This window comes from Dermacentor variabilis, chromosome 1 (assembly GCF_050947875.1).
Source record: "Dermacentor variabilis isolate Ectoservices chromosome 1, ASM5094787v1, whole genome shotgun sequence".
NCBI classification, from domain to species: Eukaryota; Metazoa; Arthropoda; class Arachnida; order Ixodida; family Ixodidae; genus Dermacentor; species Dermacentor variabilis.
Window position 1 is genome coordinate 11999698 of NC_134568.1, and position 20716 is coordinate 12020413.

Below are 20716 nucleotides of genomic sequence, written 5' to 3' on the forward strand. Positions count from 1 at the left end.
ACGTGACTTCGAGAATTATTCAAGACATCTGTTATCTGTGCGATCTGTTGCTTGAATTGACGAATTGAAGTTTAGAAAAATAATAAAACACACAAACAGAATGTCTGCGTGGTTTTTTTTTTTTTACTTCGCATCGAAGCAAGAGAGATGTACTTCCGCTTCGTCTGCTTGTTACCACGGTCGTGGGGTCACATGCGCAGGTACCGAAACTATGTCATTTTCTACCGTGTTCCGGCGCGTGATCACGCTCTGCGATCCGCTTGTTCTGCCTCAGTATCCGTGTAGCACTGAATTATACCACTAGTCATGTTTCCTTGTGCACAGCGCGCAAAACTCGTGCGCTGCGCGAACGAGACAACTACAGTTATATGCTACCAAAGGTAGCATATACAGTAACTCTAGAGACAGCTAAAGCCCCTTAGGGACTTTAGAGACAGCAGCTCGCGCGCGACGCCGTCGGCGGAAATGCGTAGCGCCGAAAAAAAAAAGCGAGGAGCGAAAAACAAATGAAGGTGAGGCCTGTGATGTTTGCGTCACGCGATCCTCGAGGTCCGGTGTGGGAGAACGCATGGAAGGAATTTCCCTTGCGTAGGCTAGACGGGGCGAGTGGAGAGAGTGTCTTGCTTGGCAGTGGAACCCGCCTGCTGAAATCATGGGTTCGCGGTACTGAAATATTTCTGTCTCGACTATTAATGAGCCGATTTGAAAAATTTTTGCGGCAGAAGGCTCCCTAGAGGACACGTAACAACTTCCAGCGTATAACCAAAATTTGCTATGGGGCCTGGTGAGGGGCCTTTTAACGCCTGCTTCATCTCCGCCGTGGGTCAGGCCGTTATTGCACTATCTTCGGGATCGGCCCACGCCTGCTTCACCTCCGCCGCGAGTCGGCGGCAGTGCACTATCTTCGGGATCGGCCCACGTATGGGGAGTGCTGCTTCACCTCCGACGCGGGTGGGCCGGCATTTCTCTATCTTCGGAATCGGCCCACGTATGGAGCCTGCTTCACCTCCTCCACGGGTCGGGCAGGTATTGCACTATCTCCGGGATCGACCCACGTATGCGGAGTTTTTTGCTTACGACACGAAAATGTCCTTGGACGGTATAGAGGTAGACAGCTTCACTGCAAAAACACTAAGCAATCAAAGTAAGTGTCGTTGCATATAGCTTGAAATTTGCATAGAGAACAGATTCTATAATTCTCTTAGAAATGTTTATGCCTATTGGTTGCAATGTCTTGGAACTTGTGGATAAGGTATGATTCTCTGTAGTTTCTTTCGCGTTCAGAACGGAAATTTGATTGTAGGATGTAGAGTTTAAGCTCATCAAAGTTATGACCTGATTGGCTGAAATGCTCGGCGACGGCTTTGGGAAGCTTCTTAGCTGTGTACGCGTGATGTCTGTTTAATCTGACGTTCAATCATTGTCCCGTTTCGCCGATATATTGCTTGTTATAGAAGGAACGTTCAATCATATAAATCACATCCGAACTTGTACAAGTAAAGCTAGTTTTGACTTCGTGTGTATAATTACTGGCGGTGCTTTTAATTTTAATGTCACTTTGAAGGTACCTGCAGGTTCTGCATCTGGGGCAACAACGTGCTTGTATTACGGGGGAATGATGTTGGCTGACTTTTGCGAGCACTAACACGTCTTTAAAGTTTCTCTTACGGTTATAGGTAACCCTTGGTACATCCGGGAACGCTTTTCTCAGACGCTCATTACTTGATAATATTGAGTGGTACCTTCGTAGTATATATATGTTGTTTATGTTTGGGAGTGCATTAGAATATTTTGTTATAAAGGCTGGCGGTCTGTCAGGTTCTGGTGTAGGTTGTTTCTTAGCTAATTCCGACTGTCTCTCCAATCTTGACGCGACATCGTAAGTTCTATTGAGAACAACTTGTGGATAGTTTCTTTCTGCTATCGTTTTTTTAAGGTCATTTAGGTGGTGGGTATAATTGTTACTTCGATGCAGATTCTTCTTATTCGTTTCGCTTGTCGAAAAATTCCTTGCTTGCAGTGTCAATGACTGTTGTAGTCTAGATAATGCTGGCTATCCGTTGGCTTCCAGTAAAGTGTCGTTCTTAGTTTTTCGTTTTCTAGGTAGACCGTCGTGTCGAGGAAGTTTATTTGACTAGGAGGGTGGTGAGCATGCAGTAAATTTAATACTCGCGTGAAAGCGATTAAAATCGCTAATTAAGCCTGTTAACGAGCTTGTGCCATTTTCCCATATTATAAGTATGTCGCATCGCATCAAATATGTTGCATGGAGGGTCAAACATGTACATTCCGCTGGCGGGAACAGAGACGAACTTTCAGTCTCAGCGCCAAATACTTTTTCGACGCCGGTTTATATATATATATATATATATATATATATATATATATATATATATATATATATATATATATATATATATATAAACCTTGTATGTTGTTTGTTATGCAGAGTGTAATATTAGTGAACCTTTGGTTGCCACAAAGAAGTTTAACTTTACCGAACACTGTCTCCCAACTGCAGCTAGGTTTTTCTCACTGAGACTTCAGAATTGGAGTTCAGCAGATATGGTCGTATCAAAAAGCGAATACAGCCTTCTCATTCAAATACATGATTAAATCAATTCTTGTTAAAAAACATTCAGTATTTTTGTAGCTCTCTCTGCCGTGGTTAACATCTGTTAAATAAAGGAAAATGAAAATGCATTTGCGTCATCAGAAAAAGATTGGCAGTGGCTTAGCTCGGCTATGCCAGGATATACGTAGCTAAAGTTAAGGCATAGCATGGTTAGCCTTGGTTATTCTTGATTGCAAGTCCAGGTTAATCTGGTTGTCTAGCTATTTTGCGGCGTTTAGCCAGTCGTTCGGCGCGCTGTTCGTCTGTTTCCTGGGCGATTCGTTTCCTCTTCATCTCGTTCCGATGTCGATTCCAGGCTTCCTCCTGCTTATCAGAATTGTCGCCGTCCATACTGCCGCCTCAACTGTGGTTGCGGCGCACGCGAGCTCTCCTTTTCAATCCTCCGACATGTTATCGGGCATGCGACGCAGCTGGCGAAGCGAGCGGAGGCGAACGCAACGACGAGGAACGCGGTGTGACGTCATGTGCCTCCTCGGAGCACGGCTACGGCGAAATCGCAAGTTCGCGGCCAGTAAAGCTTTCGCTTTAAAAAATAAATTTTCAGAAGGCTTATAAATATTAGGGGCAGGGGGGGGGGGGTCGTGGTTACTGCCATAATAGAAGGGTCACGTATTGATAAATCGGGTCACGTATTAGTATAACGCAGAAATGCTCTTCTGAGTTAACCCCTGGGCTGACTTTAATGAAAGTTGTTTTAGTGAGGAAGTCAAATTCTATTCACTGTTGGTGGTGGAACTTTGATTTAGGGCCTGATATTTATAAAAATAAATTTGCCGAAAATCGATAAGCTTGAAAAAATAGAAGACCGAAGTTTACAAATCCGTAACTCTGCGCCCAAACAGATATTGCATTTCTGTAAACTGCATCCATTAGAACATCTAAAGTGTACAAATGTTGTATATTGTTATTTTATGTAAATTTTTTACAGCGTTAGGGTTTTGCAGAAGTCCTACTCACATATCAGCAGTGCATTCAAGAGCGATATATATTGCATACATTTTGCTACGCTATAGATGTACTATTAGATACAGTTTACAGAACTGTGATGTCATTTTTCGTTGCAGAGTTCGAGTTGTAAACTTGACAGTATCATTTTATGAAAATTCACAATTTTCAACAATAATTATTTTAAACATTGACAGCCTATATAAAACATCTGTTCTCAACAGTCACTAGATTATAACTTTCTCTTTTAAATGCCACAAACCTCATCAAATTTGCTGCAGTGGTTGCCGAGAAAAACTATTTCTCCTTTCTTATGTGTTTAGATAGGAGCCCTCAAGCTAAAACTTCCTCTTAAACATTAGGACCCAATTTGTACACTGTAAAGTCAATGTAGTTTACTGGGTGCATATATAAAATATGAACCTTGCACAATATACATGAGTTTAATCATTTACACAACATTAAACGAATCTCTCACCATCAGTGCACCACCACTTGAATGCTTATCACATTACAACGATAAACATCCCCAAAGAATAGGTTCTGCCTGCATTTATCTATGTCCCCTACATTCGGCTGCAATGCAAAGCTGGAATAACGTGTCGTGATATAATCACCAAAGTACATGGGCCGGAACGTACACTTCATCTGTTGCTCTGAGAGCACTTGATGCAGCAGCAAAGCTTCAATAACAGCATGAACGAACGTGTTTCATACTTTATTACTATTTCCAAACACAAAAGAAAAGGAGCGCTCTGACAATAATGCTGCCCACAAGCGAACGTAACTTTACAATTTGGTTGGTTGTCCAGGCTGGCTGCTTATCTTTATAGAGAGTAACTGTGCTGGAAGATGGATGCAGGTAACAATGCTAACATTGTGCCTGAGGCCAGATAATGATACATACTACAAGCACAAAGACTGATGCACTCATGACAGTGTGCCTTGTGGTCACCAAGATTGCCACATTGTGAGTTGAGCAGATGCAAGCAAAAGTACGCTACTATAATTACCGAGGCATGCATTTTCCAGCCAAAGTATTTTAACAAAATTGCTGCCTAATGATGAATCCCAATACCTTAAACAAGGATCAAAATTCGGTGCTAAGGATCCTCTCTCTGGACCAAACTAGTGAAATCTGCCTATCGGGTTAGCCAAGGTAATTGCCACACTAGCATTTATTTTAGTTCCAGCTGCACAGGCACATCATTACAGTTTTGAGTCTTTCAGCATGCAGCAGGCAAATGCTATGATGCACAGTCATGTGCATACATGAAGCCAAAGTACACAGTTTTTCTTTCTTCATAAGTGCTGTAATACAGAGTATGATAGTGTAAACATCAGTGTAAAAACAAATAATACTGCCTTACAGACCTGTAGATTAACACCGCATTTTTGCAATAGGTGTGCAGATGAACAAAGCAGATTAATGCAGACAGATCTGCTTCAAGAAAGAAAATGCTAGCCTAAAACCAAGTGGTAAGCAATAAGATAACCTAGCTGTTACTATGTCAGCCAAAAATGATTAAAAAAAGCAGCCAAGGACACACATGGAAGCTGTATTCATGTTAGCACTGTGCATGGTATGACTACCTATTCAGCGAACATCGCTGCACTACTGGTAGTCTGTAGTTTTCTTTTAAAGCACAATGAAAGAAACCACATGCTTTTCTTTCACAAGTGCTTGATAACTCTACAGTAAGGTCAACAGTGCCTGCAATTTGAGGGGAAAAACATTACAACATTTTTGCATTGAGGTATATTTTGGCACATATGATGGGAAATCCTCTCTTTTCTGTGTCACCATGTACTCATCCAACAGAACATGTAGGCCACTGATCCTTCACTCTATTTCACAATAATATGGCACTGAAGTGGCAGCTACAGGGCATGCTGCAGCACTTGGGATTGTGCTTTAGGCTGCACAGACGACACGCTGTTGTCGAGAGACACATAGCACTGGGATATGTGCATTCAAATTATCACATTCATGACTGCCTGACACTAGCTGTAGCTTCCACTCAGGTGCCATATTATGAAAGTGGGTGTCATTTTCATGTCTGTTCAGAGTGATTGTGCCCAGGTACCGTTAATACATTGCTGTTCACACTGGGGTTAGCCCTGCTTCCTAAAAAGGCAAAGTTCACTCACAACACTGCAAGATGCCCGATAAATTGGACTTCTCAGAGAGTTCAAGATATGAAGGCAGCAACTAGAACTGGAACAGAAAACTTAGAGTCTTGCACAGAGCATAACTAAACTTGCACTGTCTATGCAGCTGTATAATCTTTTGTGCCCTTTGTTGAAATGTTCAACAGACAATGACAGTGGCACTTTTAAATTTACTGGCTCAATCAAAGTGTGCCTGTGTTCCTTTTTGGTATCAATGGCTGCTACAAACATTCATAAGGATCTCAAAACTAGGATGCAGTGGAATACACCTCAATGAGACTTAAATGCACACTTACAATAAACTTCAAGTGAAACATGTGCTTTATGAGCGAACATTAACTCTTGCACAAAATTTGCAAGCAACATCATGACACGTACTCCTCCAAAGGGCAAGGAGCATCATGCCTGTGAAAAGGGATCGTTGCACTCTGCCTACCAATTCAGTAAAGTGTAACCCTCTTGCTGTGCAATTGAAGAGCACAGGCACCACAAAAGCCTCTGGTTCCTGCAATGAACACCAGTCGCCACTGGTTGAAGTCTGCTTTTGGTGTAATGTGCAGTCCCGCATTCACCAATCAAGGGCCGCTGTGGAGGTGAAAATGGCTTGTATCCTTTCAAGGTGCATGCACTCACAATGAAAACACTCAGCACTCGTGTGCAAAGTATAGCCATCACCACTTCCACTTTGCACATGCGGAAACCGGTTTGTTTCATCCTAACTTCCAAAGTGTCTGTCATCATTCGGGAGGGCGATTCGTCAGTGAAGTGGCAAAGTGCACAAATCCTTTCTGTGCAGCTTCCATGTTCTCTTTACCATTGCAGTTCTGTAGCCTGTTATAAAGGACATCCCGACCATGGAACCAGTGCATTTGAAGTGCGCAATAACGCCTTTTACAAAGACATTCGAAAAATGGAGAGCTGTCAATTATTTTCTAGACAGCAGAATCAAAGGACTATAACATTGCACATCACTGGGTGTATACTGGGTGTCTTATTTTAACGTTAACATAATTTTCAAGATCACCTGTGGCACATAGCACAAATCTACTTATTAATCTGCATTACTCAAAGATGCAGATACTACTTCAACTAAATATCTAAATGGGTAACTAATTAACAAAATTTCACTAATCAACTTCCACATTTTGCAATGCATGAATTGAAGCCAGTGATTTCAAGACACATCCATTTAGAATGAATTTTGAAACTAGCGCCAGCTTTGAGACAAGCGCAGTCAAAATTGTGGTAAAAATGTACTGTTCCACTTACATCTTTAACAAAACCCCTTTTTGTGCATTAAAGCTCAAAAGTTACTGGAACACTAATGGATCTCGTCGAAAACTTTGGAAATGTATATCTTAAAACTAGCGTCATCATCCTCAGAATTCATTCCAAGTGGATATTATTTTGAACGTCGCTAGATACATTTAGTAAATTGCAATATGTGCCATGAAGTAATTAGTTTAAAAGTTCATTTGCAAACAATTATTAATTAGACAAATATTCATTTTGATTTCTTGTGCAAATAATGCCTGCCTCCGAGAGTAATCTAGCTCAAGAAGAGCTATGCTACATGCCACGAGTGATATTTAAGAGTTCCGTTAACGATAAAAAGGCACCTCACATATACATTCATACACGTCTGCTCTTGTAAAGACCCTACAGCTCTGACAGTTCCACTTTCTGTCCTTTCTCTGTCTCATTCAGGTCCTTCAGAATATTAATTATAGTCATGAATTAAACATGTCAGACATGCTAAAAATGGCATTATAGCAAGCTTTTCAATTCCGATCATCCTCTGATAGTACTATGAGTAAAAGTATGCAAAAAACGCAAGCAATCACTTAAGCAAACTGGAAGTATGAGAGCGGTCTCATGCACACATACAAATGCAGGTCACTCTCAAAGCTTCATTGCAATGTATGGTAATCCCCTGTGGCCATCTATTTTTTTTTTCTTGATGTATGGTAAAAACTTGTCAAGCTACTGTACTAGCAGACATTTTCAAACTAGCTGCAGCATTGCTCAGATTAAAAAAAGCACTAAAAGCTAACCAGCGCAAAAAATTAGTAGCAGTACTGACTCCTTTCAAATGACAGACTGAAATCTGTGACTTAAGTATCACACAAAGAATGTTAATTTTTGTTTGACCACATCCTGAGTAATAAGTTTCTGACCAACTGTACTTCTTCACAAAGAAATTATGTACATCCAATGCACAGCTTCGAATCTATGTAAAGTGAAGCTCTCGTGAAACAGTTAATGAATTGCTACAAGTTTGCCAATTTCATTCCTGCATCTTCTGTGTAAACGAAACTGCCGCATGTGCATGTGCTCTCGCGTACCCATGCTATGCAATGTGACACACACAACAATTGTCTCAAAAAGCTAGTTGGTATTGGCACGAGAGCAGTAGGCATGCAATTGTGGTCCAATGGTTAGAGCATCGGGCTGCTGTGCTGGGGGACCGAGTTTCAATACCACCATCGAGCCTGTAATTCGTTTTTTAAGTATGAGCTATTCGGCAAGACAGCAGCATCATCCAGCAGCCACGATCAGGAAAGTCTAATAATAAAGCTTGTGCACATGGTGCACAAGCTTTATTAATAATACTAATAATAAATTGTGCACATGGTGCCTGAAGGGGTTAAAGCAAAGCTTTAACCCCTTCAGGCACCATGTGCACAATTGAGCAGTCCAAGATAGTGCATCAAAAGCAACAGCACTGATGAAAATAATGTATTAAATGTGTTGCATACATCTTGATACACTTTTGATTAAACCTGTGCTAGAAGTTTGAATAATTTGTGTTAAGGTTTTTAGTCAAACGAATTGGGACTAGACGGCTAGGTGTTTGCTCTTGGTGCTATGTCAACATGTAGCGGGTTCACTCTATAGCTTTTCTTAATGTTTTACATTAGGCATATCTTTCAAGTGTCTGGTTGGGTGCTTTCAAAGTACGCCAGGGAAGAAATAGTTGATGTTCTCGTATATGACATCCCTGTAGAGAGTTGTCGCATAGAGTCCACATTCTGTAAAAGAACTCACTCCTTTCTGCCGCTATATGCTTTTAATGATTCATAAGATGCAAAAAACGTGGTGAAATTAAATTTCCAGTGGATCAGATTAACTGCTGCCTGAAGGGGTTAAAAACAAAAAAAGAAAAGCTATGTTGAGGAGCTTTGAGGCTAATGTGTCTGAAAAGTTCTCAATCAAAATAAAGAAGGGAATTTTAGAGTCTTGGAAACAACTGCATTGCTTCGAAATCTGAAGGCACAGACCTTCTTTGTAAACTCACATTCGGGTCTCGCACGTGCTTTCAGATAAATTTGTGAACTTGTTCCCTCGTAGTAGTATGCACATATGCATGCCACATGAACCATGCCTTTGACTCAAAGGGCACCGCTATGTAACAGAGCTCACTTCCTCTGTAGTGCCTGCCAGACCCATCATAAAGTAGTCACCCCAATTCATAAGCATTGAAACCGTACACACACAATATGATGCCTGGCAAAGCAGCACCCTGCACACGTTTCAGTTGCTAGGAGCACATATCGCAAGTGGGTGTGTGTGTAACAAGTACAAAAGGGTGAGCATGCACTGTGTCGAAGGATGTATACCAGAGCTGCCCGAAAGGGAACATCAAAGTTGTTTCCAAGCAACAATTACTTGTGACAAGGGATCATGTTTCACGTAGCCATGCAACTTAACATTTTGTCTTGAGGAACATACTATTTACATTCAACAGATATCTAGCCAATGTGGTCCCTTGAATGCAAATTATAATGTTTCCTTTCATGCTGCAAAGAAGGGCACATATGTCATGCACTGGCCTAGACAGCAGCTGCTTGGTGTCAGATGACATGGCAATTCATTTTAGATCACAGCCACTCTCTCTATATGCTGCTCTTAGGTCTACAGTCTGCATGCCGTACGTGGAGAACTGTACTACGGATGCTCTCACTCCGATCTCCAATCACTGCTTGTGTCCATTAAATGAAGCAACCTTTTCAAGATAAGACTCTGCGTGGTGCTTTTCCGTGCTGAAAACTCTAGTTTTTAAGAGAAGGGCTCACCAAAGAAATTGTCAACGGCGTCATGCACTAGTGCCGAAAATCTGACACTTCTCTATGACAAGTTCTCTGAAACATCTTGCATACAAGCATGGACATGTCGAGCATAGGGGCATCTACTAAGTCGTAGCAAGCCAGCAGAGTTAATAAGAAACACCACTGCATGAGCATCTCTACTAAATACAGCAAGAGTTTACTGCATCAAACAACATCACAAAAATTTAATTCTCAATGTTTCCAACATATGCATCCCTGAACTCATATTGTGCGTATGCAATGGTGAGAAATATGAGAGAGGTGCATAATTAAGTGATTGTACACCAGTAAAACACCATCTGCAACTTCCATGAACATTCTAGCAATATGTCTGATAAGTTTCTACTGCCTGACGTGTATTACTTGCAAATGAGCAAGAACTAAGCATTCTCTTTCAAAGCACTCTTTCCATAGACCTGTACATAGGTGTCAGTGTTGCACAATATTAAGTCTCAATATACACCGATATCAGAGCACAAACTTTTCTGCACATACTAAAACTTCCCAAGCAACAGCTACCTTGCGGCTCAACCCAGTCCCTTAGCACATGGACCTTTTCTATGCACACAGTTTACAGAATACACACTAGCAAAGCACAACATACTTGAATAACCTTAATTGACACCTAGCCAACAAGATGCGAAGTACAGTCTTTCTCAGCAATATATAAAAATTTCATGGCAAACAACATGACCAAGTACAGAATGTATACACTTACTCATATTAGCCCTGAGCCTAGATTAGTAAGAATCGTTTTACTGGCACAAGTTAACACTTGTGTAGCATTTGTGCAATAGATCCTCTACCTTTGTCATTAACTTTTCAAAAACCAAAACTTTAAGTGGCCCAAGATGAGAAAAGAAGACATGTGATTTAGGCATTGTCATCTGTTTCAAAGGTGACATTTTAGTGCAAATTTTAATCCATGACATCAACCAACAACTCCACACAAACAAGCCAAGCGTGTGTATTTGTCATTTCACCTTTAACCTACAGGGCACGTCACACACTAATGAACTGATAATTGCAGTAACAGGATTTCTGGGCAACATTAATGTGCTAACATGTGCACATGCAAAACTCCACAAGCAGACTTCTCTAGATAACTGAAATGTCACCTCTACTAGGGTAGAGCTCATGACCGGAGTGGGTACCAAACAGGGAATGCAGTATTAGTATGTGGCACTTGTCGATGACGTTATGTTTTTTTTTTTTTTTTTACAGGTACATCAAAAAAATTCCTTGCCATTCTAGCTCTCACCATGCGAAATCCACCTTCACAGTGTTCACAGTGCTCGAGCTTTGCGGAGAAGCCTAGTTGTAGAAATTTACAAATGGATCATTAGAGCTGCAGTTCCATTTTTTAACCGCTATTGCCAAGTTTCAGCATTTAAGGCCCACAATGTACTTCTAAGGACTCAATACTATGGTTTTATCCATACCTTGCATCCTAATAGCACCGAATCATGGCTCTCACTAATGCATAAAGGAGCGACGTTTCTGCATTGCCCCCAGTACAGGTGTTTCACAGTGAGTATGCTGCTTAGTTCAGATTTTGTAGGACCAGTGCCTAGACAGAGTGCAAGGAAAAAGATGCACACACTGTGCATCCTTTTCCTTGTGTTTTATCTAAGTGCTGTTCTTACAATATTAACTATGCTACACTAACCAGACCCAAGTCTGTCTTATGGGAGTATGCTGCTCCACCACTGTCATTAAGAGTGCGATCACAGGCACATCAGTGCTTTGTATACTGTTGCTGGCAGATACTTTACCAGTTTCTTTTTCCCTTCATTTGGTACACAGAATGCAGAATAGACTGACACATGATTATTGAAAGACACACACAGCATCATCATCCAAAATAAAACCGATACATGCAACAGTCCTCTTACACATGCATGCACACCAACATGCACGTGTTCTTGCAAATGATGGTTTGTGGAAATCAGATGATATGTCACACCTTACACCTAATACCTTGATCTAAGCTACACTCTTCTTTAAAGGTTCCCTGAAACAACTTTTACACAACTAAGTGAAAGGTTGACACGAAACATATTGCCGAGATGTTGCTAGCTTACAAAAATATTATCACAGCATGCTACATTAATATAAATATACATGATTGCAAATTGCCCTCCCTCACAACCCACACCCTTTCTTCCATCAATTTTATTCCACAGATTTTGTTCCATATTACCCAACATATCGGGTATCCCATCATCTGACAATGCTGGCGCTGTACACTTTCGGTCTTATAGCGCGTGGCCACTTCCCACAAGCACCTTCCAGGCAAGATGATGTTGCATTTGTTTACAAGCATCCTTAACATGGAGCCTAATACAGGGCTGACAAGTCGTTTCATGGCAGGTGCATGTGGGGACTAGTATATGTGCATCTGCTGTGTGCCAGAAGACATAGCTGCCTCTGGTTCTTAGCAGAAGACAAAACCAGATGGCAATTCAAGCCTACATCTTTACCACGCTGTTATCAACCTTTCTTGCTTTTATTTTCACTTCCTCCCCTTCCTCAATGCTACTAAACAGGTGTTCTATGAAAGTTACACAGCGCACACCAGCAGATTCAAGCAGACAGTCCTTGTCCTTGGCTGTGGGTACACCATATCCTTTAAGAATCATATGTCTCTCTCACTGCAAGCAATCAAAGTATTAAAGGGGTCCTGAACCACTCCTCGGCCTTTGTGAAAGAACACAGTTAGCGAATAGCACATGCTGCTGTGAACATCGTAGCCAAATTTTACAGTCGTACGCAGCTCATGGAGCTCACAAGCGGAGTGTAAAGTCGCCTTTTTCTTAAGTGCTCTCTTTTCAACAGAAGCTTGCTGCTCACTCTTTTCTGTATGCTTTATTTTCTAATACAGCAGATTACCATACGTGGAGCTATTGGCCAATAGCTGACATCAATCAAGAAGGATGTTTGGGTCAGTGCACTTCTTCCTGCTGTTACTGCGTATATTTATTTTTGAAGTTTAATAAACAGGCTGAAGTAAGCAAAAATCTGCTTTTGAATTCCGATAATAATTACGTACTTCCAGAAGAAGCTGCCTATCATCTGTTGACGTTCGGCCATGGCTGCTCGTCAGCAGATGATAGGCGGCTTCTTTGAAAGTACGTAATTATCAAAATTCAAAAGCATATTTTTGCTTACTTCAGCCTGTTTATTAAACTGCATCAATAAATATACACAATAAATAAACTTTGGCCACTGAGCCTATTGGTGTAGTAGCCATTCGGCCTCGCTGATTTCGACTAGTTTTGAACACTCAACTCGCCTTGAACCACGTGAAACTTAAGGTCAGACCACACGCATGCTTGCCAGCAAACGCTCACTCCTGGCCACTCCTGGTTAGATGCCTTGGAAGACTTCACTTCTTACTGAGCTATTGATAGCACTTAAAAATGCACAAGTTGGATGTGGCTACTATACGTCGGTCAAGCTGGCGCAATACAAGGCCGGTCTGCACCACATAGCACAGCCAGGTTGGAGCATGTGAGCACAAGCGTGCACTCAAGCCTGGTCACGCACAAAGCAAACGCTGTGCCTATGCACTACAGTTGCATGTAGCTGTGGTCTGCTACGTAGCGCAGATACCGTGGCCACTACGGGGGTGCCGCATTGAGTTCACAGGCTGAGCGCACTGTAGCTCGATAAGCACAACTGCATTTGGTACGTTGTAGGTGCTGAAATAGGAAACTGTGGAGCCTACGGGAACATCCAAAATTCAAATTTGCACTGCGTACCATGGTGACATTCAGTAGGCACACATTCAGTTGTGGGCACGCTCCGTTCAGCCATAGCCTTCGCAGTGCAAGTCACTGAAGAAGAAGCAGATGCACCACGAACGGGATGTCCGATTGCCAATGATTCCACTTCAGCTGAATGCACTGAAGTACTTTTTGCAGCAAGGTATTTCTGAAGTAGTCTAACTTAAAATGCATTTCTCGACTTAAATAAAAAGTGGTTCAGGGCCCCTTTCAAATACTACTAAAAAGAATATTCGTGCACTGCTATGCTGAAAATATTGCAGATCATATACAGTAGACTTCCGTTCATTCGACTCTTGTTAATTCAATTTTTTGGTTACTTCGATCCCAACCAAAGGTCCCTGCTGGTACCCATGTATTTCTATAGGCCCAAACTGTCATTATTTCGAACCTAACGTTTGCCTTCGCCAGATAATTCAAACTTGACCAGTTAGCATGCATGTGCCTGACCCCTATAGGGAGCCGGATAGTGGCCTCTTTAGTGGCAATGCCTGTCTCAGCGAAGCTTAGGGGACAGTGAATGCGTTGAACACACGTGATCTCTCATCAAAAATGCCATTTTTGGCCCGCCTTAGAAAGATTTTTTAGCAATAACCATAGCTCACAACATCTAATTGTGGTATTTACCAGATTCTAACGCGCTTTACTTCTTTCTTTAAAAAATTCGGGCAGAAATTTGCCAGTGCTGTGTAATCAGACACAAAACCAAGCCCACCTTCCACAACAGTCATACACGTTACCGCATAAATCGGATGTATCGTGGCAGTGTCGACTTTAAAAAAAAGACGAGGTAGGAAGGCAGCTTCCCATGTGCAACAATCATTCTAGCTAAAAATTGGGTGTGTATCACTTTGTTTAGGAGCTTTACTGTCATTCCTACGTTCGTTGTCTACTTTGGGCACCTAGAAAGTGGGCACGTGTTTCATTTGGGGGGCGTTAGAATAGGGCAAATCCACATGAATCAACGGTATGTTTTGGTGTTTTTTCTGCATCTTGTTTAATTCTACCAGCCGGATAATTCGATCAATTTCTTTAGTCCCATCAGGGCCGAATTAATGGAAGTCAACTGTATAGAAAGCCACACAGGAAGCGGACAAGATTGTTTGCCTGCTTGACAAGTCACCCATTTGCGGTCAATGGGCAGAAGTGGGTGAAAATGAACGGAGTAGGGCTACTATTACCAGCAATGTGCAATCGTTAAAATTCATTAATAAATTATTGGTTTAATAAGCTTGACGTGTCTACAATGACTTCCCCCAATTATTTAGGGGAACCAACGCAACCAAAATAATGTTTCAGGGTCCTTTTAACGCATTGTTCTTAGTGCTTCTGTGTTTACGACAGTTCAAGAGAGATATTAATAAAACATGGATGCATCACTGTACAATAAATGAGATACTCTTCTGTCTTCATTATGTTTTTTACAGTAATTAAAGTGTCCTCACTACTTACTTCAATGAAAGACAAGCTGTTGATGCAATTCTTGCAGCAAGCGCTAAAGGAAAGTGTTTGTTGGCGTTTCTTGAGCCAGTCACAGCGTGCTTTTAATGTTTGTTTTATAGGCAAACCAAACAGAGCGCATATTCGCCAAGCTTCTTTTTATGTCACTTCCAAAAAACATCACTAGTCATGCTCTATAGTGCTCTATAAATACAGGCACACAATCAAACTTTCTATAAGAAAGCAAGGCAAGAAACACACAAAAAAAAGAAACTGTACAATTCAAAGCTCACAAAGTAACCCTGTTAAATTTCCAGGCCAAGCAAGTGACTGTCAGAATTTGCTACCATACAGGGGTGGGACTGCCCAAAGTCATCTTGGAGCAATTTTTGTAGCAAATAAAATTGCCTTTTGGAGAACTTTGGAGCCAACAAAATTGCATTTTGGAGCAATTTGGACCAGATACAATATTATTTTGAAGCAGTTTGGAGCAGGCCAATCTGAATTTTGGTGGATTAATGGAATATGGAATATGGCAGCTCATTTCGAAACCACAACGTAACAGAATAAACCAACAAGAACGCTCTACTGCAACTGTCTTAAGCAACATCTTAGGCTGAATTTAAATTCTGAAGCAGATTACTTCGATACTAAAACTGTCTAGTGCATCAAAATTTTGGTAATAGTACCTGTAGATTTTTAATTAGTGATAGCGCTCACTAAAGCATGCATCCTGCAATAGCAAGTCTGAAATTTCGAAAAGTAGCACAATACATCTTTTATAAATACATTTTTCTTTAATGTCTCGACAGTATGGGTGAAGTGCCTAGAAATGCGCTTCACCAACGCACCGTACGGAGAAGCCAGCGTTATGAACTACTGTGGTTTATTATTGCAATAGCAATTACATGGACACACCAGGTACATTTATGTCGGCGTTGTCAGCATCGCCATCGCCGTGATGTTCCGTATAAAGTCCAAGAGTGACAACACTGTCACTGCGTGCTGTATGCTGCATGTGCGAGTGAAAGCGTGTGAGGGTGAGCTGACGATAGCGGCTCAATCTCACGTGTGCAAGGAAGGAAAGCGGGGAGAAAGCACGCTGTCTTCCTTTGCACGCAAGGCAATGGGAGGAGGGGGGGGGGGCGTTCTACTCAGGTAGCTGCTGCGTATGGCGTGGCCGCATGGGCCCTACCTTGAAAGCGATCTGTGATGGGGACAGAGTGCATGCGCTGAGTGCTGATAGCTTCGTGTGCGCTGTGTTTTTGCCGCTTAGTTCGCACTGAAGCGAGGGGCAGCATGAAAGTCAATTCGCCCACTGCTACTGCTGCGCTTCCTCATTCCAGCGTTTTGACAGCGAGTGCGCATGGTGACCGAGTGAAATGTGTTCACATTTACTCGTGCATGCGGCATCATGCTTAATTTAGTTAGCAAGTAAATGTTTACAAGTTCATACGACTGATAAGGCTACTACCGTTACTTTGTATAGCAGTCTGCTAATTTGCTATCACAATTGATGCTTCGCCTTTTGGATGAAACTGAATTTTTTTGAAAGCCATTTTTACATAATAGACTAAGGCGATTGCAAAGCACCTAATGCTTAACTTTCTTTATAACATAAAAATATTCCAAAATGTTTTGATTACAAATCTGCCATTAGCCCTTCATGATTGGTCAAAATAGCTCAGGCGTCGTCCATACGGGCAAGATCACAACTGATTAGAATAGTTTTACGTTAGGCACTGGGGACAAAGATGCCTGCCCGCTGAATACGCCGAAGCACGCCTCCCTAATATCAGAGTCCTTCCATGTTTTTCTGGTCACGAAACTCGGCCGTCACGCTATGGGAGAGGTTCATATGCTGCCCAAAGGTGCCGCGACGCGGCGCCACTGTGCCACAGAGGGCATCGTTCGCGTACCGAAACGCGTGCGCAGTGCGAGGCGAGCTCAGTGCTCGGGTGCGTTCTGTGCATGTGCTGCGCTATTTTTCGAGTGCTGGGCTGTTTAGTTGAAGTTGAGGGGTGGGACAACGAAGCCGAACACGTGTTGCAGGTAACAGCTGAAGAAGTAGAATGGTGGTATCTCTAACAAGCCGTTTAAAAAAAAATTGCTGTATTTGTGATGTGGCTACTTGCGTTCGTTTGAGAGTTGTTTTGCCATGTGTTATGAAATGCTTATGCTTTACACTTTCTTGTTTATAGAAACAATCGATTATGCATTCCGTATTTATTGCCATTCGTTTGCTGGTGTTTGTTTCCTGCCCCCCCCAATGCATATATCTCACGTTTGATGTTATTTCTTTATGCTTATTATATCAGTGTCATGCTTTTAACCAACTTCTTGCATTGTGAATGGTGGACCATTCGTGACCCGACGTGCTGTCTGTATTTCGCTCCGCTTATTTACATGATAAATTATCGTGCTTGTATGTTGTTTTTGCACCAACACGTTCTATTTCTTTTCTTAATCGGATTATAAAGTTTTTAGCATATTGTAAAAAGTTGCCCATTAAGAACCAAAATACCTAGTCTCGTCGTTTCTGCGTCGGAACCACGAGCGGCGTGAATAAGTGCTGGGCTTCCTGACGCTTCTAAACGACTGCTTGCTACGGCAATTGCCTAATTACAATACAGCTAGTTTCAACTGTGCAAGTCCTAACACTTCACGTTCGCCTTAATCCGTTGCTAAAAGGCGCACCGAAGACATTCAGTAGCGAAGTTTGTCTTGCATTAATCCTACCTAAATCTCATTCAGAAATGGCATCGCTTCGCAGAGAAATCTTAAGGGCACGGAGCAGCTCAATTTCCTTTTCTTTGTCATTAAGTATTCTACGGCAGCAGCCCTTTGCAATAATAATTTCATTCTTTTGATCTCCTTATAAGATGCTGCCCACAGTCAGAGTCCTTCTCTGCCACAGTTTAACAGAAAGTGAACAGCTGTGCTCGGCGAACAATCTGGCGCTACGCGCAACGGAGAGTTGGCGCTTACTTACGGGTAAGCGGGGGTGCAACAGCCCATATGTTTGCATCTGGTGATAAGTGGGACCACTGGCGCTTTGTTGCGAATGCGCGGTGTTTAAATTAAATTATGGGGTTTTACGTGCCAAAACCACTTTCTGATTATGAGGCACGCCGTAGTGGAGGACTCCGAAAATTGCGACCACCTGGGATTCTTTAACGTGCACCTAAATCTAAGTACACGGGTGTTTTTGCATTTCGCCCCCATCAAAATACGGCCGCCGTGGCCGGGATTCGATCCCGCGACCTCGTGCTCAGCAGCCCAACACCATAGCCACTGAGCAACCACGGCGGGTGCGCGGTGTTTAATTTCAGGCAAATATTAAAAAGCGGAGCCCACCGAAGTGTTGAGGCGAACGGCGATGATGAAGAAATCTGGACCGAGACCGCCCGGCCGTGTACAGCGGACGCATTTCGACGGGGGCGAAATGCAGAACACCCGTTTATTTAAATTTAGGTGCATTTTAAATACATTTAGTAGCGAAGTTTATCTTGCATTAATCCTACCTAAATCTCATTCAGAAATGGCATCACTTTGCACACCTTTAGGTGCATTTAAAGGCATTTAGTAGCGAAGTTTGTCTTGCAATAATCCTACCTGAATCTCATTCAGATATTTATTGATATTTATTTAAATTTAGGTGCATTTTAAAGGATCCCAGGTGGTCAAAATTAATCCTGAGGCCCCCACTACGGCGTGCCTCACCATCGTATCGCGGTTCTGGCTCTTAACATCCCCGATTTTTAAAATTTTTTTTTGGTCTTAGACCGCCGCAAGCTCCATGTTATGAGCAGCTTTTTTTTCGTCCCGAGCGCTCATATAATGGCAGAAGACGCGCTCAGGCAGTAATTTAAACATATTCAATGTTAAAAATAGTTACGTGAAACTAAACCGACGGTTGAGGAAGTTGAGAAAGCTAGAATACCGAGGCTGCCCCACACACAACCACAGCGGGCGGCGTTCGCATGCCCTCTCATGCACGGTTGCGCCTCTAGCGGCGGGCGCTGGCTCTATATGAAACTGAGGCGGCAGTTTCGTGACCAGAAAAAAAAATGGAAGGACTCTGCTAATATCTAGTTCGTTCGCAGCGCCCTCAGCCTACTTTTCATTGTTTTGCACCTCAGCTAGGGAGCACCACGCCACTCAGCCCGCTCAACTATATTCCAATACACTCTAAATACAGCCGCACTGGCTGTTCTGACAGCAGCAACAACAGCCGGGAGTAGCTACTTAGCAGACGCCGATCACTTGCTGGAAGTGTCAAAAAGTCCAGTGTTATAAGCATGAAAATTATGAGAAACTGTGAAGGACGCGGCATCACGTGGTGTGCGGAATGTGACCGGCTGCATTCTTTTACTGAGAAAAACGTTTTTTTGGCGAGCCTTTTTTTTTTAATCTCATCATTTGGAATAAAAGGAAAATGGGCTCATACTCCGATAGGCCTTCTCATATTCACGCACAAGTAGGCAGGAACCCGGTCCCACCAATACCCAAAATTTGGATACTCTGACTATGGATGCAACAAAAAACGCACAATCATGAAGTTATCAATTGGCTTCAGACGACATCCAGGCAGCTAAATAACCTCCACAGAAGGGTGTCGAGTAGGTGGCATGGCGTAAAAGAAAAAGAAGCACATCAACTAATACAGGGTTTCCTAATCAGCAGGATAGCTTACGTGTGCCCACACCTGCATCATAGGGAAGTTGACCTGGACAAGACCAACATCCTCATCCGCACAGTCTATAATATAAACAGGCCCTTGAACTGCCAATATGGATCAACAGCGATCGGCTGCTAACTCTTGGCATTCACAGTACGGCAGAGGAAATTATTGAAGCACAGAAATGGTCACAGATGATCAGACTATGGGGAACTGCCACAGGACAGGAAATACTCTGCGCTCTGGGCACAATCCTGTTTTATACATCCCACGTCACTGCTGAATTCCTAATAACATCCGCACCAAAATTAATGCTACCTCTTTTCCCCAAAACATGGGAAAAAACAACACGGATCGACGTAAAGTCAGGGCGGACGCTCTCTGACGAGGCCATAAAAATAAACTGGCCATCTACGTGGGCACTGCTTGCGCAGGCAATGGCTGTTGCACAATCACTGCCGTTGATGGCGGCGGTCGAACCACTAGCTCCACCACAGTCAACATGTCCTCCATTGTGGAGGCGGGAGAGGCCACAATTGCCATGGGCACGTCCCTACCTGATGTTAAATTTGTTGTGTCCAACTCTAAATCGGCCACAAGAAGCCACTCTATTGGGGCAATCAACCCCATTGCAAGCAGACTTAAACCTCAAGACACTATCCATCTAATGTGGGTGCCAGCTCATGCCAGTAACCCAGGTAATGAAGCAGCTCAGATAGCTGCCCAAGCAGCAGATAACCGGGAGGTGGGATGGCTCAACCCGGATGGCCGGCTTGAACCCCATCCTCACATATCACAAATTAAATAAATTTCAGAAGGATTTGCGCAGAGCATATCCGTTCCCGAGCACGATAATCTCCCGGGAGCAGGCCATGACTCTACAGTGGGCACAGACTCGATCCATGCTAAGCACCAAAAGGTTGGCTAAAATTTCTAGGCAAGACTT